The sequence below is a fragment of the Ambystoma mexicanum genome, chromosome 5p, assembly GCF_040938575.1.
Source record: "Ambystoma mexicanum isolate Mex_15411 chromosome 5p, UKY_AmexF1_1, whole genome shotgun sequence".
Lineage (NCBI taxonomy): Eukaryota > Metazoa > Chordata > Amphibia > Caudata > Ambystomatidae > Ambystoma > Ambystoma mexicanum.
The window spans coordinates 570090539-570102753 of record NC_090930.1 but is presented as its reverse complement, the minus strand read 5'-3'; positions in this window follow the sequence as shown (position 1 = coordinate 570102753).

Below are 12215 nucleotides of genomic sequence, written 5' to 3'. Positions count from 1 at the left end.
GGGTCCGCAGGGACGCCGACATGTTCACCTCCAACTCCCTGCGCCATGCAAGCCCACACACACAAGCACCATCCATGTGTCACACATGAGACCCCTCGCATGTGTCACCCTCACGGCCCTGTACACCCCCTCTACTTGCCCACATAAAAATACATGTTCAACCTGCACACTCCTGGCACACCACACGCACAGCTTACAATCAGTATGCATGTACACTTACCGCTCGACTCCAGACGGGTCTGCCTCTCAAGGACCTGGACGTGGAGCGCTGGGGATATGCGTTCCAGGACCCTCATCTGATCTTCCGACAAGTGGCCCCGGCGCCCCTTAGCATCCGCTGCCTTCAGGAGGCGCCAGGCCTTGTTGAGGGTCCTGGACCTGAAGTCCTCCCAGCGCTTCCTCACACGTTCGTAGTCGCGGACTGCCACGTCCTCCGCGTTGATGGCAGTCACGATGTCCATCCAGATCCGAGTCCGTCCTTCCTTGTCGGCGCGCAACCTTCTGAAGAGGGCATCATACTGCCCCAAGACATGCTCCACCAGGACACCAACTTCAGTGGCAGTGAAGTTGGTGCCCCTCTGCCTCCTTGGCCGGGGGTTGCCACTGGTGCCAGATGTTGCAGTGCCCGACATGGCAACCCCAGAGGCAGGAGTGGGTGGGCAACTGGGTCCTGGGGCTGGGCTGTGGGGCGATGGAAAATCAGTCGGGAGTCTCCGGTTCCAGCAGGGGTGGTCACAGCAACAGCACCCCTGGCTGATGTGCAGGCAGCAAATGCAGGGCACGTGGGCAGCAGGCAGTCAGGCAGCAGCAGATGGCAGGTGGGAGCGTGCTCAGGGCTCTGGGGGGCAGTAATTTGGCCTTCTGGGCAGGAGCGTGGTCTTCCGTGTGTGAACGAGTGGCCAGCTTGATACGGAGTGATTTTGCACGTGAAAATCCAGCACGTCTGCGTGTAATTCGAGGAAAGGCCCTTAGCGCGTAAGCGCGTCAGCACACGTCTGTACATTCATTGGCCCAAAGGCCACCAGCGTATGCGCGTCTGTGAAGTCACGTGCATGTTGAATATGGCACACGTTTGAAATGTTGCGTGTTAAAAAAATGAAAGACACGTCCGACTGTCAAAGCGTGTAATTGGTGGAAATGGCCTTAGCGCGTACACGCGGAAGTGACAAAGCGTGTAATTGGTGGAAATGGCCTTAGCGTGTACATGCGGAAGTTACAAAGCGTGTAATTGGTGGAAATGGCCTTAGCGCGTACACGCGGAAGTGACAAAGCGTGTAATTGGTGGAAATGGCCCTAGCGCGTACACGCGGAAGTGACAAAGCGTGTAATTGGTGGAAATTGCCCTAGCGCGTACACGCGGAAGTGACGCTGGACGTGTGGGCCTGCATAAAAGGTACGTGTAGAACACCATTTCCTTGTACGTGCTTTTCGTGGAGAGCGAGTGGGTGAAATCCGTACTTCTTGTCGTTTCACACGCGATTTACTTCACGGCGTTTCAAGTTCGTACTCCCTGTTACCTCTGACAGCTTTTTCTCTTTTTTCTCTTTTTCTGGTTTTCCTGGGCCTGTTCCCTCAAACAGCGTTCCCTTCTACTGTTGTCCTGTCTCCTCAGACAGAGTACAATTCTTCTTTTGGCGGGGGTGTTGCCAACGCGCACACGCGCTTCTTTTTCACGCTCTTTTTCCTGGCAGACGGTGATTCACGCACATATCTAACATCTGTGCTTGCCCCGTGTGTAGCCTACCCCTTCAGAGGTCAATCTAGGCTGCGTGTGACACGCATACGTTCATTCTTGTGTTACTGTGTGCCACAGCATAGTGCAGGTTTTTTTTTCCGCACACGTGGTCTAGGAGAGGTTGCGTGCACGTCATCTCCCTTTTTTGGGCTTCCTGTGCGTTGCGTGACCCGTCATCTTTCCCCAGGGGTCACATTCAGCCTTGCTAGAGCACTAGGGTACAATTACCATCTGGTACCCAACCCCTTTCACCCCCAATTGCCCAGGACAATAGTTTACAGCCACTCCCATACGCACATTAACATCAGTGCCATGGTTGGGAGGCGAGGAATCCGTAAGGGTGGCAAAGGTGGACGAGCCACAAGTGGTGGCCGTGGTGGATCCGGTAGGGGACGTGGTCATTACTTGCAGGGTGACCCTGTCCCCCCATGTGTGGAGGACCAGTCAAGGGCACCCATAATCCCCCCCGCCCCCTCTGGTTGAGGCTGATGTGGCTGACACCATCCATGCTGAGCCCTTGTTGGACCAGCCCATTGTGGCACCAGACCTGGCTGACTCCATGGCTGACTTCCAGGTCAGCAGGCCTATGACACGTGCGCTGGTGCACGTTGATGTCATCAGGCCACGTGGATCAGGGGCAGCAAGGTCATCTGTTGCCCCAAGTAGGCAGGGTGGAGAGGCTGCAGGGGCAGCTGCGGCTCCATCCACCCCAGCCCTCACACACCCAGCCAGGACAGTGTCGGTCCTAGTCCATCCTGCTGACATTCCCCCTGACACAATTACACTTGAGCCAATGCCTGCACCAACTCCTATGCTGAGTGTGCAATCCCGCACTCCTGATACAGAGTCCACCAGGGCTCCTGCCCCTAGTGTCCAGAGCGGCGTAGGACACTCAGGATCACCACCACCTTCCAAGCGGAAGAGGAAGAATGCTCGTCCGGCACAGGCTGATGCCCCAGACATGGCTACACAGTCCGGCCCGTCGAGGAAGCCCAGTTTCACGGATGCCGAACTGAATGCACTTGTCGAGTATGTGTCCGCACATGATAACAAAATGGTCATTGTTGCAGGATCCAAGACCACACCTGCACAACGCCAGGCACACTGGCAGACTGTTGCGGACATCGTAAGTGCCCTTGGAATTGTGAGGCGCACAGCCAATGATTGTTATAAGCGCTGGAAGGACCTAAAGCGCAGGGCAAAGAATAAGCTGGCCTCAAGTCATGCCGCAACTCTAGTGACTGGAGATGGGTCTCCAGTAGAAGACATGGAACTTAGTCCACATGAGTCAGTCGCTGGGACCTACGTCACGGAGGACCAGATCCAAGGCGTGGGAGATCTGCCTGATTATGAGGCATTGTCCGGTGAGTGCACATGCATGTGTGTGTCATCCATGTGCATGGTGTGTGTGTGAGGGCTTCTGTTTGTGTGCCAGGTGAGGGTGTGTGCGCCTGAGTCGTTTGGGTCACCCATGTGCTTCATGCAATACATTCTGCACAGCAGCATTTGGCCATAGCAGTATCCCTTCTGCCAACAGTAGACACCTAGCCCAACAGCACGCCAGTTGCCCTTGAAGTGTCACCTTGCCACAACATTGTTGCTTATTTTTCTCTGTTCATTCAGGCAGATTGTTTGCATTCCACCACTTTTACTAGGCATTTCTCAGTCCTCTAGTCACATGTCTGACATGGCTATGGTAAAGTGGAGTGACTTTGTTACCTGGATATCATTTGTTTAGACATGTCCCTGTGCAATCGGACCATTTTGGACTGGCAGCTCCAGGTGAAATATCAGACCTGTTTGAATTAGAAAAGCTATTACATGAGGGAACTGGACTGAAAGAATAAGTGCTGCCCTCCTCTCCATCTTCACTCAATAGCAATGGTAAATGCCATCTGTGTGATGGCATGTGTATTTCACCTGGCAATCACAGGCCAATGTGTGATGCCACTGCCAGGCAGCATGCAGAAAATGTGTTCATCTTCCATCTTATTGTCATCAGTGTGTGCCATTTTCCTACCCTTCATACGCAGTGAGGGTGCATGCATGGGAGGGTTTTAGTCATGTGGGACATGTGTCAATCAAGTACTGGTTCTGTTGCTTCTCAGCCCTCATTGTGTGCCATGGTGCTAATGCCTGTTTCCATTTGTTTGCTTTTATGTCTTTGCAGGGGAAGACACACCTGATACTGCTGGGGTTGTGGAGATGGTGCAGACCCAGGAGGGGTCTGAGGGCCGACCGACCACCAGTGAGGGACGTGGTGTGGTGGTGGGTGAGAACCCACAACTGCTTCAGGTCGTGCTCTCAAGGGGTGTCTCTGGCTGCACCTCCCCCGAGCTGTACTCAGGTGTTGATTCGGATGATGAGACCTACGTGCCGTCGCAGGTGAGTGTTCCTGGGAGGGATTCTGTTTTGTCCCACCCACCTGCACCAGGGTCAGAACCCTCAATGGGGATGTCAGTGTTGGCAGCTACGCCTTTGGTGGTTACGGATGCAGGGTCACACTCCGCGACATCCGATCCTGTTCCTGGGCCAGCAGATCAGAGGGGGAATGCAGTCCTGCAGCCTCAGGCAGTGCCGGCACAGCAAGGCGCAGTTCGCCTTTCCCCAGACAGGTGTGGTGCCCGCCGACGTAGTGGCCGTACGCCACCTGGCAATACCGCATGGGAGCAATCCATTTACGGTATGGTAACCCAACAGGCAGCATCATCAGAGATGATGGCTCAGGCCATGGATAGGGTGGCCACTTCCATTGTCCCCCCCGAAAGGCTGATGGAGCGACTACAGCAGGCAACCGACTCCATCTGCCAGTCACACAGGGAGGACATGTTGGCGTCTAACATGGACAGGCGGGCGGCACTGGCGACTCTGCAGGAAGCCATCTCCATAGAGTCCCAGGGCCACAGGGAAGCCCTGAGGCTGGAACTCCTTCACCTCAGGACGACTCTTGTTGAGCTTGAGGCTTCAACAAACCGAAGGACAGAACAGCAGCTGGAGCGTCTCACCCGTACGCTCTCAGCTGAGATGCAGGCAACTAGGGCGGAGGTCCAGGCATCCTGTGAGTTGTTGCATGGGGACCTCCGCACACTCATCCTCCAGAACGAGACCTACCACACCCACAAGCTTGCAGCCATGGAGGAACAGATTAGGGCCTTGCGTGGGCTGCCTCCCATAGTGCCACCACCTCCGGATGCAGCTGCACAGGGTGATAATAGCGACAGCAGTGACACTCCCACAATAGGGTAGGCATGTGGGCCATGAGCCCATGGAGGTGTTTTTTTTTTCGCAAGATCCACACAGGTGGGTTTTGGTGTGCATCCTGTCCTGGGACCTCCTGGGTGGCCTCCCCAACCCCCCCCCCCCCCCCCCCGGGCCCATTAATGGCCATTTTTTTTTTTTTTTTTTGGGGACAATGGGTCTCATTACGACCCAGGCGGTAAGGGGTTTACGGCGCTGTTTACGGCGCCGTAAACAGCGCCGACCCTTACCGCCTGAGTACGAGGTCCCTTAGCGCCATGGCGGATTTAACACCTGCTTTTAGCAGGTGTTAAAATCCATGGCGCTAAGGGACCATGGAGTTAATTACGCCACCGTAATTTACGGTGGCGTAATTAACGCCTTCCCCACTCCCATTATGCCCTATGGGGCAAAAATGGGAATGGGGAAGGGTAAATGGGGATTGGGGACTTACCGCCCCACCAAACTCGGAATGGGGCGGTAAGTCCGCCAACCACCATGGTGTAAACGTAGTTTACGCCATGGTGGTAAAGTCACGGCCCAGGCGGTAACTTACCGCCTGGGTCGTAATGAGGCCCAATGTGTTGCCTTGTGTGGCTCCCGTGGGCATACGCTGCATTGTGGCTGGGCACATGCAGGCTTGTCATGTATTTGGTTCAGATCCACACACCCCTCCTGCTTCCCGTTTCCATGGGCTTGCAAAGGGTGTGCCCAAGTGACATTGACGTACATGGTGACATTGGACTCCCACTACATGTGTGGGTAGTCTAGTCAATACTGTGTATACATTCCTAGTGCATATTGCTGTTGTGTTGTACACTGCATGTTGCATTGATGTGTAACTCATCATCCATGTCTACCTCCTAATTTGCAGGTCCTTTCCTCATGTCTACACAAGGCCCTCTACTTTGGAGATGGGGTCCATGTTGGCAGCAGTGCACCTACAACTCTACATGGCGGCAACACTGTACAGTTGGAAGTGGTGGGAGTGCAGGCATTTCCAGGTGGTGAGACTACTGATTCCTTACATTCGTAATGTCATGTTAATGGTAGTTTTGAGGGTCAGTAGCTGATAAGTGTTATTGCTAAATACCTGCTCAAGTGTGTTTTTTGGTCCTGCATTACTGTGAGCATTTCAGGTGTCGCGAGTTTCAATTAGGGACACTGTACTTTGTGACACTTGTGTCATGTTGTGGGGATTACTTTGTTTACCTGCACATAGCATGACATGGCACGGTGTGTCGTGTGGCGGTGCTGGGGATGGGTTGGGTGACATTGCACTGTCCTCATGTTGCATTTTGCAAGTGGGTATTCATTTTAGCTGCATGAATGTGTTTTTTCACGAAACTGCATTGGTGGTGTCTGTGTAGGTAGGGATGCACACATTGTAACACTTCCAGGTGAACAATCTCAGGCTGATATGGTTTTGACGGTTGATTCTCCAAACATCCAGGATCAGTGTCAGGTTGCGTCATCATTAATTGTCAGATGGTATGTGCCAGGGCAGTGTGCACTCCACAGGGGTGTGATTTCTATGTGAAGTAATTAGCCACTTGCTGTGTACGGGCTGCCTCCCCCTGTGCCCTTTCCCCTCCCATGCGCAGTGGGCGTGCATGTGGTTGGGGATGTGGGGGCACCACCATGTCCACGGCCAGCCCCCGGCATGTTGCAACGTTGTGCAGGACACATGCTGCCACTATGATCCTGCACACTACTTGGGGAGCGTATAACAGCTGCCCGCCAGAACGGTCAAGGGAGCGAAAGCGTGACTTAAGCACTCCGAATGTGCGCTCCACTATGCCCCGGGTTGCAATGTGGGCTGTGTTATATCTTACCTCGGGTGGCGTGGTGGGGTTCCGAATTGGCGTCATCATGTGGGGGCTGAGAGGGTAGGCACTGTCCCCTGTGGAGGTGGTGATGGGTATCATTGGTGGGGTTGTGACCTTGCTCAGTATCTGACATGCATGCATGTGCAGTGGCATTCATACTCACCAAGCAGCCATGTATCGCCATGCCGCCCAGCTTCTAGCTCCCGGCTTAGGGTGGACATTCGGTAAATGAAGCTGTCGCGGGTGGACCCAGGATAGTTGGCATATACTGAGGTGATGATTCCCTTGGCATTACATACTACCTGCACGTTGATGGTATGCCAGTGCTTGCAGTTCCTATAGATGTGCTCAGATGCCCTGGGGGGACGTAGAGCCACATGGGTGCAGTCAATGGCACCTAGCACTTTGGGGAATCGTGCCACACCGTAAAAATCCTGGGCGGCAGCATGCCTTTCTGCAGGTGTTCTGGGCAGGTATATGTGCCTGCGGACTGATGGGCGTGCAGTGATGATGTTCAAGACCTGGTGTAGGCAGCGTGACTGCGTGGCCTGTGACACCCCACCCACTATGGCACTTGTCCGCTGAAATGATCCAGTGGCTAAGAAGTGCAGTACATTGAGGACCTTCTCCAGGGGGCTGAGTGCTTGGGAGCACAGGGTGGGTGATGTGAGGTCATCCTCCCACTCACTCACCAGGTCCAGTATTATGTGTGGTGGAAACCTGTACCTCCCATACACCTGGTCATCAGGCATCCCGAAAAGGCTGGTTCTGGGTGTGAAAATTCTGGCCCTGACTATCCTCCTCCTCCTCCTTTGGTAGCCCACGGCCACTGCTGCTAGGAACGGTATATTCATCCTGGCGTCTGAGCTTGTTAGCTTTTTGCGCGCAACTTTATGCGTCGCGGGTCGACGTATGCCTGCTTCCTACTGGCGTACGTGTTTCTTTGCGCGTGTTGTAGGCGAGCGTGTGAAACTTCCCGCGCACCCCTGAAATCCAGTACCCAGGCCAATAGCGTGTGAAAATTTCCGCGCACCCCGGAATACACGTGCGCTGATGTACTCGCGTGTGTAAGTGCCCGCGCACCCCTGAAATATACGTACATAGGCCAATCGCGTGTATGCGCACTTTTGTCCAATTACACGCGATGACACTCTGACGTGCAGTCTTTCCACGTGTGCTCCAGCATCACGTGCTATGAGGGAAACACCCGTGCGGGTCACGTCACAGACGCGCTTACGCGCTGAGGGCCTTTTGTCCAATAGAATCGCGTATGCGTGCTGACGCGCTTACTCGCTAAGGGCCTTTCCTCGAATTTCACGCTGATGTGCAGGATTTTCACGTGCCAAATCACTCCGTATCAAGCTGGCCCTGCGAAAACACACGGAAGACCACGCTCCTGCCCAGAAGGCCCAATTACTGCCCCCCAGTGCCCCGAGCAGCCTCCCATGTGCCATCTGCTGCTGCCTGCCTGCCTGCCTGCTGCCACCGTGCCCTGCCATTTGGTGCCTGCACATCAGCAATCTGCAGGGGTCCAGTTGCTGTGTCCACCCCTGCTGGAACAGAAGACTCCCGACTGGGATAACATCGCTCCACAGCCCAGCCACAGGACCAGTTGCCCACCCACTCCTGCCTCTGGGGTTGCCATGTCGGGCACGTCAACATCTGGCACCAGTGGCAACCCCAGGCCAGAGGGGCAGAGGGGCACCAGCTTCACTGCCACCGAAGTTGGTGTCCTGGTGGAGCATGTCCTGGGGCAGTATGATGCCCTCTTTGGATCGTCCTGCGCCAGCAAGGAAGGACGGGAGAGGATCTGGGCCGACTGTGTGGTTGCCATCAACGCGGCGGGGGTGGCAACCCGCAACGTCCAGAAGATCAAGAAGCGCTGGGAGGACTTGAGGTCCAGAACCCTCGTGAAGGCCCGGCGCCTCGTGGAGGGGGGCCGGGGCCTCATGAGTTCCATCCAGATGAGGGTCCTGGAACGCGTACGCCCAGCGCTCCACGCCCAGATCCTTGAGAGGGAGACCCGTCTAGAGTTGAGCGGTAAGTGGCCAAGCATTGCTGTGTGAGACAGGGCATGTTGCGGTGTGCTGGTTGTCTGATACTTGCCTGTATGTGTGACATAGGCCATGTATGCATGTATGTGTGCAGGGACATCATGGTAATGCATGTGCGACCAGTGATGTGTGAACCACATGGTTGTTGCATGTGTTTAAATGCGACATGGGGAGCCCTATGCAGATTTTACACATGAGAGCATGCCAGTCTCTGTTCCTGGACATGGGCTTGGGTGAGGGATGGGTGCTGATGCCAGGTACATATATGGTAGCCATGTCTGTGTGCCTGACCTGCGTGTCTGTGACTTGTGAATGCCATGGATGCATGACACATGTGTGTGACAATGCACAGATTCACTGATGCAGCCTAGTTATCCTTGTATCCGCTGTGTTTGGGGTGTATGAGGCCAGATGGATGTGACTGAGGTGAAGTGTGTGCATGTGATAGGCATGACCCATGATGCATGTGAGTTCCATATCATTGTATGTTTCAAGAGTCCATTGGACATGTATGGAAATGTCCATGGCATGCACCATGCCTGTTACTGTGTGTTTTGCCTGGACTGACCCATGTGTTGTGGAGGGACATGATGGAAGTGTACTTTGACAGTGGTACTCATCTGGTATTGCTTCCTGTCTAGGGGACCATTGTACAGTACCCTGATGCTTGTGTTCTATGTCTCCCTCTACGCAGCGGCTAGTGAAGAAGAGGGCGGAGACGGCGCTGTGGAGCAAGGCGGCAGGAATGCCCCCACGGCTGCAGCGGAAGGGGTGGGTGAGCCCCCACAGGGGCCTGCTACGGCGGAAGACGGTGAGGATCCATCCAGGTTGGTGGTTTCCACAGAGGAGGAGGAGGCCGCCACTGAGGCACACATGGGGCCTGGTGGGGGCATCCCTGCTGGTGCAAGTGGTGCAGTCCAGGGGCAGGGGCAGGAGGCAGCACAGGTCACCGTGAAGGGGCCTGTGCATGTCGCTGTCCCTGACCCTGTGAGTGCACCACCATGCACCAGCAGGGATGCCCCATCCCAGGCCCGTCCGCAGGTAGAGGGGATGTCCATGTCACCTGACTCCCCTCCACCTGTGGACGAGGGGACCCGTGGCCGTATGGAGAAGGTCCTGAGTGGGGTCGCGATGCGCGCGGGTGCAATTCGTGATGACGTGCGTGCTTCCCGGGAGGAGTACGCATGTCATCACGAAGAGCACCGTGCCGACGTGGCCCAATTGGGATCTTCCATGTTCGGGGGTTTCCTGCATGTGTCAGCCAATCTGGCAGCCCTCTCCTCCTCTGTGGAGGCTATACGCCGGTCATTCTCCTTGCCGTCTTCCGGCCCAGATGCCACAAGGGCCCCCTGTGGACCTGCCCTGAGCAATGCAGCCAGCTCGGTGGGGATCCCATCCCTGCCACAGTCGGGAGTCGGAGGTCCAGCAGGGGTGGACACCACAGCAACTGTACTCCAGCAGATGGAGGATGTGCCGGCATCATCAGGCAGGGCATGTGCACGATGGCGTCGGTGGATTCCATCAGCCTGGATGCCGTCGTGCTGGCAGAGGCAGTTGCGTCGGAGGCAGCAGCAGAGTCAACGTGGGAGGCATCGGAGGTGCGCATGCGCGAGCGACGTATGCGCTGCTAAAACCAACGGCTCCCGGCGGCCGCTGCTAACATCCTGTAAATTTTCCACTTTACGCGGACTAATCTTCCCTCAACCGCCTGCCAGCGGTGGTGACCCCACCAGGGCTGCTGACGCCGCACTCCGGAGAGAAACCGGAACGGGAGACGCCAGAACCGACCCGCGGACTGCCGGCGGACGGCAGGCGACCATCGCGGCGCGGGCGGAAGAGGAGGACCACCCCCCCCCCGGAGGCGCTGAGTTCGCTGGTCCCCAGGCGAGATCGTCGCTCGGAACGCGACCCCACGGCGCTCTCCGGGGGCCATTGAGCGGCCGTGGAGAGACCCCCCCCCACCTCCTCCACCCTCAGGACAACAGTGGCCCACACACTACGAGAGGCTTTGCGGCCTGGGCGCTGCAGCACCGGCCTCACCTGCCGGACCTTCCCCCCCCATCAGCAAGACTGCGAGACCCGGGGTCGAGCGGCAGCAGGAGCCGTGAGCTGCGCTCCCCCGTTGAGGAAGACACGCTGCAACTAGAGGCACCCACGAGAAGGTACAAGGGAGTGGGGGGCGGACGCTTTGCTTGTTTTTCCCCCCCGCGACCCCCTTTTTGCAACCAGCCTGCACAAAACACAGGTGCGCCACAGACCAGCACCAGACCCAGAGCGCTGCTACTACCTACGTGTCCGCGGTGGACCCCAAAACTCGGCGTGAACAGTGGAACTGCCCTGCCTCTCTCTTGGGACCACCCCGAGCGGCCTACCTCACACCCCGAAGCGCAGCACTCGCGGTAGAACAAGGGCTACGCACTTTGGCCACTCGGTACGCCCGAGATAGACAAGGGCCAACATCACGCCGCCTGGTGAGGCCGAGCGACGACACTGCGAACACCCCAAACGTGACCTTGGCCGCGATTCACAGTGCGCATCCCGCGCAGCCTGTACGCAATCGTCCGCCTCGAGGGGGAACAGCTAGACCCCTGTTACACAGAACCCGATCACAACATGGGAAAGGAGAAAACCAGGAGGCAAACGCTACAGAGCAAGATGGATCTCTATACCGTGGGGGCCCCTCCCCAGCGCGAGCCTCAACCACTAGAAGAAGAAAGTAACCCTGGAGAACTCAGCGACCCTCCTATCTCTTTGTCAGACCTTATGAAAGCGATTGGGGACTCCAGGACGTCCTTGGAACTTAAAATGGGCGGCTTATCCTCGGAGGTGTCCCTTATACGCCAAGACCTCCGCAACTTGTCGACCAAAGTGGGTGAAGCAGAACAGAGGGTGTCCAGCAATGAAGATGCGATCCACCGCATGGAACAGCAGCTCACTGTGATTGCCCAAAAGGTGACCCAACTGGAAAGCCGCGCCGAAGACAGTGAGGGGAGGGCGCGACGCAATAATCTCAGGATCCTCGGTATACCGGAGAAAGAGGAAGGCCCCAGTGCAGAACTCTTCCTGGAAGATTGGCTCACTCATATCTTTGCCCCGAAGAAGCTATCCAAATTCTTCTCGGTGGAAAGGGCACACAGAGTCCCCACCGGCCGGCCTATACCGGGCGCCCCACCCAGAACAATGATCGCACGCCTACTGAATTATCGCGACCGAGATGCAATCCTACAAATGGCAAGGGCCATGGGCCCGATCACATACAACGGCTACAAGGTTGGCTTCTACCCCGACTACACGAAAGAAGTCCAAAAAGCACGCCAATCTTTTGACTCCGTTAAGAGGAAGCTCCAGTCACTATCCATC